This window comes from Pygocentrus nattereri, chromosome 1 (assembly GCF_015220715.1).
Source record: "Pygocentrus nattereri isolate fPygNat1 chromosome 1, fPygNat1.pri, whole genome shotgun sequence".
Lineage (NCBI taxonomy): Eukaryota > Metazoa > Chordata > Actinopteri > Characiformes > Serrasalmidae > Pygocentrus > Pygocentrus nattereri.
Genome location: NC_051211.1, coordinates 14351771 through 14363845, shown reverse-complemented (window position 1 = coordinate 14363845; position 12075 = coordinate 14351771). Strand labels below are relative to the sequence as shown.

Sequence of the window (12075 nt, the reverse complement as noted above, 5' to 3'; positions counted from 1 at the left end):
GGGACAGTTGTTCAGGCCGGTAATCATGGCAGGCCACACACATACTCACAGCTACTGTATCTGCATGAATAGGTGTTTAGTATGAGTTTTCATGTGTATGTTTAAGATAATTAAAAAATATCCTCTGTAACTACCTTATGTATAAGGTAGTTATGGAGGATAACTACCACTTCTTAATTACCAGGTCAGTCACCTAAACTGTTCCATATCTTTTGATACACACACACTTCATGGTGTAATTAATAATTTGATCACATAGTGCTTAAAATACTTTAAAATACTTTTTAAAGCTCTCTAAGAACCCAACATTTAACAGAGGACACATGTTTTTTCTTACAAGTACATAGCAATATATAACATCGCCAAACAATGAATGCAATGTACTGTGTGATTCAGGCTTTACATCATGCCAGGATAAAAAAATATTGTATGATTTATTGAAAAAAATGCATCTAAATCAGATCCACATTTGTTTCAAATAACTTGTCATTGTTGTGAGTATCTTAGTATGATAACTTTACAGGAGAAGCAAAAAACCTACTTTTCTTTTAATGTAAGTCAATGGAACCAGATTTCTGAATCATTTCATCATGAAATTTACAATCAATGTAAAAGGTAATTTTCAAATTATGTCAAAAACTGAAAAAACAAAAATGGAGATATGTTTTCTTCTGACAGCCTGTCTTCATCAGGCAGCAACAAGTAAAGTATAAACCAAGGGAAGAAATAAAAGTAGCCAGGTAATATTTTACTACATTTTATTTTTAAAGCATGAAGTTGATGAACACACTGCAAAACTGTAATCATCCTCTACCTCTCACCAGCAGGCTGTTCATTCACCTCCAATATGTTCTTATTTTTGCAGCATCTGATGACTTGTAAGCATTGCTTTACTGTATGTCTAATTTAACTGACCAAGGCTTTGTCCAGGGACATTATGGATTTTCTTTGAGAAGAGCAAATATAAATAATGTATTCATGCAAAATCTAAATTTTCAAGACAGGGCCATAATTAATGTTTAGGCAATATATTTTTGCTCTATTTGGTTGAATGTTTGCCTTTAGGTATTACATTTTTATAGTTGTATTTATACTTGATTAATATTTCAGCTCATTCATTCTGTAAGCAGGTAAAGTCAGTACATTTAGATCCTAACAGGCCAAATATGAACAATTCATAAATAAAAAAAAAACAAAACAAAAAAACATGTTAACTGGTTGTTCATGGTTACACGGGCTAATTTAAAATAAATGTTTCTCATGGAAATTTATGGTGGAGGACATCCTCTAGGTGAGTTGCTGGGGAATGACCTCGGGCAAATATCAAGGAAAGTCCAGATGATTTTGATTGAGCTTATTTTTCTGTAGATGGAGCTTGTAACATACATCAACTTGATGCAACCTGGACACATCATCAGTGATGTTACCTGGGGTCGTGGAGTGTTTTGGGTCTTTTCGGCGTCTTCGTCAAACTGGACCCACTCTTTCTCCTTGTTAGCTTGGGGCCATTTTTGGGGCCTGATGATGTTCTGATGTTCTGCCTGGGTTTGGAGCTTGTGTCACTTGGAGGTTCTGGGCGCTGTGGTTTGGCTCCGGGCCTAGCTTCTCTTACTTCTCACCAGGGGTGTTCCCTGAGCGCTGTGCTAGAGGTACCATCCACATATATCTCATCTTGGCCTGATGAATTTTCAGGCCCCATGGGTTTTTGCACACTTTGCCACAAAAGCATTGTGCCCGGGATCCTTGGGGGTGTCACTCCATAGGTTGATCTGTAGCTTTAATTGGTTCTTCCTCTCAGAAGATGCAGTTCAGGCTGCTAAGGTGGATGTTGAACTGACTGAAGGTAGTAAATGTCCAATACACATAACAAACTGTAGAATCAGGAGGGTTGAACCACTAGGAGAGTAAGATCAAAGACGAGGACCAGCACTATAACAAAAACACTAAGCTCCAGGTGAGATCACTGGGGAAATGTCAGTTCTTCATATCTGTAACTGTTGATATTTATTTCATGTTAAAGTAGAAGAGGCGATATTTGAGGTGATGGACACAGATGATGATCTGGACACAGAGACTGAAAGTCTGGGTAAGAAACAAATACAATAACAAGTTAAAATCACAGAGATATCACTTTAAAATATTAATTTATAATGAAATACTACAAGATATTTGTTGATTTGTCTAAAATAAAGCTAATTAACTGGTTCACCAAGAGAGACACTGGAGTATTTTCACCTAAAATGAGTTCACAAAGCGAGTTTTGTTATAAAAATGATAACAGGACATTAGAGACATAATTAATCTTTCAGTACTTTTACTTTCAATACTTAAGTATGTTTGAAGGCAAATACTTTTGCACTTTTACTCAAGTTGAGGTCTAGAGTAGGGACTTCTACTTTTACTGGAGTAATATTTATCTTGTGTATCTCTACTTTAACTCCAGTACATGATCTGTGTACTTCATCCACCTCTGCTTTTATGCTACAGCCAATCAAATGCATCTCTTGAGCAGCAGCCCCACCACAGAGAAACAAGCAGAGCAACACTTTTAAATCTCTAAAACCAATAAAAGTCTTTCAGAAAACTCTGTTGGAGCCTCTTTTACTAGGCAGGGTTTTGCTTTTCTAACGCAATTTCAGCCATTTTATTGAATAATCTGAAGGCTGCAAGCAATTCAGTGGAAAGTGTAAACTAGCACTTACAAAGCACAGTTACAGTACACAGAGTACTAAATGGATGAGGAACAACAGGTGGAAACTTTGAGAACTACTATTCCACTCTGAGCTTCACTCAGGGATCCTCTACATTCCTGTGCTTGCTGATAAGGGCGGGCAATACGATAATATCTAGTGTTACTGTGATAATAATTGTCATATTATGTCACAATATGTTTTCTAAGTTGTGTTGGAAATTGTTTTCCTCTTCTAATTTTCTGTTCTTTTCCCTTGTTTTACTTTATTATTCATTGGTATTCATGTTAATGCTGAAAGGTTGTTTTGAGAAGTCAACTGTGTCCACTTCTCGTGATTCAAACAATTACAACTAATGGCCTTAAAGACACCCCCAAAGGAGGATTTGGCCTTCCTGGGACTGAACACTCAGTTTATGCCACTAAGGTATGTAAAATAAGATCTGGATCAGATGTTTGCTTATGTTTCAAGAGAGGTTCAGGCTAGCATGAGCAATCTGCTAACCATCTTTATAGTGAAGATTTGGGATGAGCTCATCACTAAACTGGGGAGTTATGTTAATGAGTGAGGTTTTGGTTTATTTTAATGAAAGTTTAACATGATTTAGATTTGACAGTAGAGCCGGCCTCAGCAGCTGATCTGGTTCAGACCTGTAAAACAGATAAAGGTAAGTAAGGACCACTGTTGGTCTGATGTTGGAACAAACAGGGAAAATACTGTCTACCAATATCAGGGAAATGAGTTTAATGTAGTAAAGAATGATGTGCACATTAACCACCTCTCACCCAGCTTCCAATTCTAAACGGGTGGAGTTTGGAAGTTATGTAATAATATATATGACCTGAGATGAATAATGTAGATGGGTACTTGGTACTTTGGTAATTTCTTTTTTATAATTGAGTTTTACTTTAAGAGTTTTGGGAATCTCCATGAGGGTAGAGTTTTGTTTTTGTTAAAACAGAGATTGAAATATGGTTGTGCATCAGGCCAGTTAAGAAGTACATATAAGATTCATTCTGATATGTAGATCTTCACATAGTCCGACAGAGGTCAGTAAGTTAAGAATCATAAGTTACTATTTGTATTTACCACCTGAGGGGAGCACATTGAGGAAATCAAACCAGAAAGCAAGGGCATCTTTTATTCTTTGGTCAGATCTTATTCATGATTGTGGTGAGTGATTAGAACTATAAGAGTGATTTCTGATCATTATGGTGGTGTAAAGTTGTCACACAGTTACAACAGAAAATACAGCTTTGAATTAGTCATTGGGGGCTCAGCACAGAGTCTGAAACACTGTAAAATGCTGGGTGAGGGTCTTTTCACCACATGCAGTGATAAGGTTTCAGTTAAGCACCTGAGATTGACAACAAAAACCTCTCTCCATTAATCATAACACTGTTAATGTGAAAGTTGAGGAGGATGACAGCAACTGGGCATGTTAGAGTGCCCCGTTGCAGCGGAGGGAGAGTCCGAATGGCAGTGACAGATTGCAGCGTGGTGGTGAAAGCAGAGAAAGGCTGGAATGTGCCAACTAGCCCAAAGACTAACCGCCAAGTGTTTCAATCTGTTGAGACAACAGCAAAGACCCTGAGGTTGGATGTAAATAAAGATGGCAGCCCACATGGATGAAGTCTAGCAGTAATGGTAAAGACTCATAGACCTCTGGTAAAGCAGATCTGGGAAGCATGCCATGCACAATTTGAACTGTTACCCAAATCACTCAAGTGGTCCGATGAACATAAAGCCCTGCAGGTGGTGCCTTGTTTGATAGATGATGCTTTAACATGCCTAATACTGCTTGACCCTAGGGAGAAGTCCAATTATAGTCCATTGATTGGCGTTCTTAAGAGGCATTTTAGACAGTGTTACTGGCCCAAGATCCTTTGATCTGAACCGATAAAGACAAAGACAGGCAGAGGAGACATTAGGGGTCTCGCTAACAATATTGAAACTTTAGGTAGACGAGCTTATGCTCACATAACACCACACGTTCAGAACGAGCTATAGGCCTGTCGTAATGACAGAATGCGGGCGCTAAATTGTCTCCTAAGGAAATGATATGTCTTATTAAGCTGAAAATGTGATAACAAAAGTATGATTCTAGGGTTGCACAGCTGAAGACCTGAATAACAGAAAAATGGTGATTCATGCTTCGGAATCTGGATAAACTGGTGTCTTCACTCCTCAAATGTTTAATAAGTGATGTTAAAAGGAAAGGTGATGTAACACAGTGGTAAATATGCTCCTGTTCCAACTTTTTTCAAGCTTGTTTAAGGTTGTTGGCCTTAAATTTGGAATGAGTATATATTTACAAAAAACAATGATGTTCATAATTTGAAACATAAAATATAGTTTTTTTTCTGCTATTTTTACTTTAATACAGGTCAGACAGAATAGACTAATCATACTGTTCCCCTGTTTTTGGAAGTGGTTTTGTACATGAGCTATGCACCTCATACTCATTTCACTTTTTAAATAAACAAGATAACGGGGTGCTCTCTGTGTATGGGTAGGCTTTTTGTAAATAATGGACAAAGTTGACTTTTTAATAGTAACATTTTAAATAAAGCTTCAGGTTTGTCTGTTCAATTGAATATCTATTGAACATTTCTCGTTTTAGAAAATCTGCCCAGTAAATAGGTAACCAGAACATGTGAAATATCATAGAAGGCTGTCATATACTCTACTTAAAGCCATTGATGTACTCCTCCCAGCTCCTGGAGAGTCCACTGTATGCAACTATGCCATGATTTTGCTGACCTTACACACACGACTCAACTTTTCAAATGGGTACTTATGTTTATTGGACTAGAGAGATTTGAATAGGAGTTGAATATTAACTGTAGTATTTCTTATAAGGGAAGTACTTTTATAAGGGAAAACAAAAGCCTTTTCACATAGACCTTGGATTAGTTTAACAATTGCCACCAACTATGAATATACACAGCAAATTTGAGTAACGCTGACAATTTCAGAATGACTTTCAGAGTGATTTTTGCTATTTTTAATACACCCACGGCAGCCACGGCTATATCTCACATATATATGGAATTTAAACCCTGATAGGCCTAATAGATTTATGATAATAATGTATACTGAATGACAGCTTTAGTTCACATGGGATGGAAACCGGAAAGTTTTTTCATCTGGTGGGACGGTACCACCTTGCAGTGCCCTTAAACTGAGCCCTGACTCTAATAGATTACAGTACCTCAGAAACTTGCATATCTAATTATGAAATGAGAATGCACTGGTTACAGGCAACAGCAAGGCTGAGTAATACTCCAAATTAAACTTTATTTTGTGTGAAACATTGATGCAATAGCAAAGTGTATGTAAAGTGTGGCAACAAAGTATTACCACACTATTACCACTTAAAGAGACACTACAGCCAAAAAAAAAAAGAAAGAAAAATACATTTATTTATTGTGGTGCCACAATAGTCTCAAAAATAGGATTTCCCAGTTTAAAGACTAGGAAACCTCCCTCTGTCCTTCTGGATGAGGTATCTTGAAGATTATATTAAATATTGGCATAATGCATGCTGGGTTTTATCATTGAGAAAACATTGATGTACGAAAGCAAACAGGACTGATAAGGCTAAGGTATGTAATAATGAGAACCTCCCCCCCCCCACACACCTCCCCTCTTGTACTCTGTTATACTGAGTATTATACTGGTTTGCCGCATAAGTCAAATAGGCTGTTGCAAAGCTTTAGCAAGTAAATGTGGAACTTGAATTCCTTATAAGAAACACTGTGTATATGCATAAGCATTAACATCTCATCCTCTGTTTTTTCTGTTCTTCCCTCTCTGTAGGTCCAGTCTGTTATGTGGTTTGTATCCACCGTGATCATTCTGATGATGATTCCACAGAGTCTAAGGCAAGAACACACACAGGTAATAGTGCTAAACACTTGGACACACTAAACACTCACTGTCAGCATATACACATATTCCATTAAATTAACGGACATACAGACAGATGACAAATGAATGTGTGGCATAGATTGTAAACATCTCTAGAACTGTACTAGAGGGATAAAACCCAACCGGTGTTTTGATTATATTGATTGAGCACTGTATAACACGTTGGTCCAAAATCTCACATAGGTGTTCAGCCTGGCTGAAATCTGGTGACTGCAAAGGCCCTAGTATATGATTTACATCATTTTCATACTCATCAAACTATTCGATGACCACCTTTGCCCTGTGAACTGAGGGACTGTCATCCAAGAAGAGAGCACTCCCATCAAGACAGCAATGTCTTAGGATAGCAGTGGTCAGAAACATGTTGTATTGAGTTACATATGGCCACCCCCCCCCCTCCGTCATTTGGTGTACGCCATATATGCGCACTTGTTGAGAATATGGTAAAGGATGACTTATCTGACCTTTTCTCCCATCTCTGTATTTCAGTGCTGATGTTTTTTTTCACCATTGAACTCTTAGATGTGCATTGGTCTTTGTAATGAGGGTTTAATGAAGCTCTAATATTCCTCCCAGTGTAGTTCTCGCTGACGGTCTGGTAATCTTCTCCATTGACAGTCTCATGAAGAGCACTTGCTCTTTTGCTGTTCCTACATATCACACTAATGCACAAGCACCATGATAATTGAATGTGCTCTTTTCCAACCTGAGATCTTTGCTATAGATGCATATCTATTTATGCAGATTGCACTGTTTCTACAGCCAGTTGAGCAGTCTTTGCGTTCATCCATGGCCCAATTATGAACTATCTTCCAAAGTCACTTATTCTTACCATCTTCATCCAAAATCAAGGTCAACTGGGACTGCTTAGCATTTTTGCACATTCCACACTTCTTCTTCTTCTTCTTTCGGCTGAACTGAACAGATCTGAACTGGTATACTGCCCACTAATAACTCCATGTAACACTGAAACACTGGCCAACGCTGTGACCTGATGAAGCAATACGTGCAATTGAAATCACTTACTGGAGTAAGAAGAGTTGCTCTGAAGATCTACACATGTGCCCTAGCACAAGGAGGACTGCTCTCAGTCTAACAGCAAGAAAGAAAAAGTTTAAAAGATAGATTAAAAACTCATTCATTTTGCTGTTATATTTACATTTGTTCATGTTTATAATTCTCTTTGGGCCTGACTGACCAGGCAAATGTGTTTTTTTTTTTTTTTAAGTGAGGATCTTACTGTTAGATCTCCATACACATCATCTGAGGTCTTGCTCCTCAGATTAAGAGCTGTGTATGTGTCATCAACATTCTATATGAAGAAGAAAAAAAAAGAGTGGGTCAGCTCCATGCACAGCTGTCTCTCTCTGCAACTGCATGGCTAAACAGCACTGCATTATTCTGCACTCTACCTGGAGGCCATGATGAACCATGATGCACATTAATAGATCACATACCACGTAATCATCTTCAATTGATGTCTTCTTTTGTTTCTTCCTCCTGCCTTCACCATTACTGTTATCATTTCCACTTGTTGTCTGATTCTTCTTTCTGCTTTTTGGTAATAAATGACGACAACTCTACATTTCATATTAACATGCTTAATTATTGTAGCACACAGTGAATATGAGAATATTGTTTCTGTTCCACACAATGGTCATAAGTTGCTTTAAAAATGCTTCTTTTAGCATCTTGTTAATATTTTGAAAATGTGCTTATAATTATTTGGCCAAAATAAAATATCTACATAATTTTCCATTTAGCCCAGAAGTAGTTATCTAGCCAAGATGTTTGATTCTTTAGTTTTAAACTGGAACTTTGAGGCTAACACTGCTAATAAAAACTCAATAATCAGGTCAATAATCAATAATCAAAAAGTCAATAATCACTCAAATTGTTTCTGTAAATTCTGTAAATGTTTGCTGATTTTCTGTCAATACAGCCCCAAAACTCAACCTAGTCAATCTGCATTAAGGTTGATTCTTCAGTGTTGTTTAGGACACAGTATGACTTACTGTGAACTATGAAACTGCTGAAAATACTGTGACGTGCCTGCATATTTGCAGTGAGAGCAGAATTCAACACGACACATACTGACTAAAATATATGAATTCAGCTACAGTGAAGTTCAGTTTTATAGTTCACAGTAAGTCATACTGTCATCTAAACCACACTGCCAAGTCAAAGCAACCTTAATGATGACATGGATGTGGTTTGAGCTGGTTGAGAGAAGTTTTGGGGATGTATTTTTTTAAAAGGTTTGGGAGACTATTGACTTCTATTGTTTGTTACATTAGCTTCATAGATCCAGAGCAAAACTAAAGTGTGACGCGGAGCGAAGATAAGCGACTTTTATTGAGGGCAAATCCAAAATCAGGGTCGTAACGGTCAAAGAACCAATACGAACAGATCGTAGTTCAGACATGACAAACAGCCGAAGGCAACAAACAAAGCAAACAACACAGAGTAATACAATCAGACAAAGACCGCTACAAAGACCAGCGAACACTAAGGGCAAACACAGGGCTTAAATAACAGGGTAAACGAGGGACAGGTGGAAAACAGGTGGAGACAATCAGAGGAGGAGTTACAAAACAAGGGGCTGGACTAAACCAAAACAAACACACATGGGCAAAACCAAAACATGAACACATGGACTGGGAGGGGCCAATCGTGACATAAAGCAGCAAAATTACACGTTGTCTTTGCTGATTGCCTGATCTGGTGTAAGAGGAGGAAAAGTTGTGCTTTTTGCTTATGTAACCACTATAGCAGAGGTCACTAATATGCTGACCGTGATCCGAGTCCAGACACAGACGCTGTCCTATGCGAACCTGGACCTACAAACGATAAACTACAGATAATTATTTTATTTTGACGGGGTGGTCCTAAATTAATCACCGTATGATTTCTAGTCATTATGGTACCCTGGAAAACTCACAGACCAATCACATATATTGTAAATATTACACATGACACTACTCAGCCAATCAGATCTGTCCATTACACTGAGACTTGTGTGAGTGGTGCACACACAGGGGAGGGACGAGGCGAGACACAACAGTTGGAGAAGAAAGTGAGCCAGATTATTTTACGTCATGCTCTAGAAAGAGAAAACTGACAATAAATGTTTTTGAAATATTACTGAACTGTACTTTATTTGATCTGATATTCAGTTGTTGACCATAAGATGTTGATATAACTACTAGGCTATATCAGTAAACAGTATTGTAAATGTAGTATTGTTTGCAATATATTGTGCTCCACTTGTATAGCATATTTTATTGTATTGCACTGTGTATTGTAGTGTACTTTATTGTTGAATGCACTGTGTATTGTAGTTTATTGTATTGTATTGTATTGTATTGCATTGCATTGCATGGCACAGAGTTCTGTGCTCAACTCTGTTCCTTTTTCCTGGGTATCTACAGTGACTTTTGTATCTAGCAGTACCTGAGCTCAGGACTGTCTCTTCTCTAACCTATTGGTAACTAGAAAAGATACTTTCTCTAGCAGACTGTGACTGTGAGAATCTCTTAAACATTAAATAGGAACACTTCACCTTATCCACAGAACGGTGAAGAGAGTGGCTACAATGAGTCCTCCACAGAATCCACCGATGCCAGCAGCTGCATTAGAACACTGCTCTGAGAGGAATATGAAAGGATTCAAATATTAAAATGAAGGTCCTTTAAACCAGAAAACAACCAAGTGTTTGAGTAGCCAATGCTGCTCACCTGTACATGTGACTGATACAGGATATGCATAGTCTTGGCCAATTCTGTTACTAGTCTTGCAGTAGAATGGCGCTCTGTCCTCTTCAGTGATACTGGCGAAGCTGTAGGTCTGCCCATATGCCACAGGTTCACTTTCATCTTCTTTATACCAGGTGTAGTCCATCACAGGTGGGTTAGCATCAGTGTTGCATTTCAGAGTCACTGACACTGACATCTTTTGCGGAGAGTCTAGAAGTACAACAGAGTTTTGAGCTGCTGGTCCTACAACTCAGTCAAAGTTAAACGGAACTCTTATGTGCATAATGTACATAATATTTTATGTTACAGTAGATTTAAACGGCCCTTTACTTACATATAATATCAAGTGGTGTGTATTCTGAGAATGCAGATCCATGCTGGTTGGATGCCCTGCACTTGTATTTGTAACTGTCATCACTGCTGATATGTGTGATGCTGTAACTCTGACCATAGCCTATTTGTAAATCTTTAGTTCCTGATCTCTTAAACCAGGTGTAGTTCTCCACAGGTGGGTTTGCTTCACTGCTGCAAGTTAGAGTCACTGAATCTCCCTCAGGTATTTCAGATGGTCTGCTAGACACCAAGACCTTCTTTGGGCCATCTGCAAAAAAAGGAATTGTTACAGTGATTTACCATAGAATTTACTTGGGGGACTACCTAGAAATCTGCCCACTAATCTCAAAAATAATTCTTCTTTTCCTCAGCAAACAGAAGGCACACTGTATCTACAACACATTGATTGTTGTCCGTTTGTTAGTCCACATATCCATGACCTCATGATGCATAGCATGCAAATGTCTTTACTGACCATCCTATTAATAACCACTGGCAGTTTTCACAAAGGGAATGGGAACTGTCTGTTGTGTTATTATGACACAGGTATATATTGTACTTCACATTAACTAGTGTAGTTATGTTCAAATGGTCATTAATGCCACATATTCAAGCAATTTGATGGTCCACCTACCTTAGGTGGCATGTATACAGGCAAGTAACACATTAAAGGAAAAGACAAATAAAATGAGTTAAACATAATGAGTGCCAATGCCTCTAGAGAGATGTGCTGCATGACAGCCATCCTACCCTCTGTGTGTATTAAACTACTGAGCACACCCAGCTAACCTTGATTTTAGGTCAAGATAGCAAGAAGAGAAGATCTAAGAGGTTTTGAAAGAGGGTACATTAATGAAGCAAGAATGGCAGGCGCTTCAGTCACAAAGACTGGTCAACTGGTGATGCTCATGCATTAGTGCTATAGACCATGTATAAGATCATTTGGCTCAGCCCACCAATAAGAGTCAACTCTTTTGGCTCCCAAGCAACTATTCATTCAGCAGCATGGTATTTCCCCCAAAATGATCAGAGTTAATGTTATTAACTTCTACAGTCAGGGGGTTTGCTGCCTTTGTTACGCTTTTGGGGCATTTTTCTCACATTGTTTGGCTCCACTTGTCACCTTAAGGCACATATGTTAAACACAAGACCCGCAGGCCAGAACAGGCCTGCAGCACAATCCATCCAATCTGTGAAATTTGTGTAATTTTCTATTAATGTTAGCCCATTTCACAATGCTCCGCACTACACTCTCCATCCTAGTTGCATTTCAGCTGCAGTTCAACAATCATAAACGTTATAAACACTCAGCAGCTCAGAAACTGATCCCAAATAATGAACTTGCAGCAAAGAAAAGATGCCAG

General features: G+C 38.3%; 1 long non-coding RNA gene across 1 annotated transcript; it reads right to left on the bottom strand.

Moving 5' to 3' along the window:
• Window positions 1-7662: 7662 nt before the first annotated feature.
• LOC119263223 lies at window positions 7663-8121 on the bottom strand. The gene is made up of 3 exons (XR_005130205.1): window positions 8081-8121; window positions 7864-7935; window positions 7663-7715 (listed from the first exon to the last, which is right to left on the bottom strand). It is a non-coding gene; the product is annotated as an uncharacterized LOC119263223 (long non-coding RNA).
• Window positions 8122-12075: the final 3954 nt, after the last annotated feature.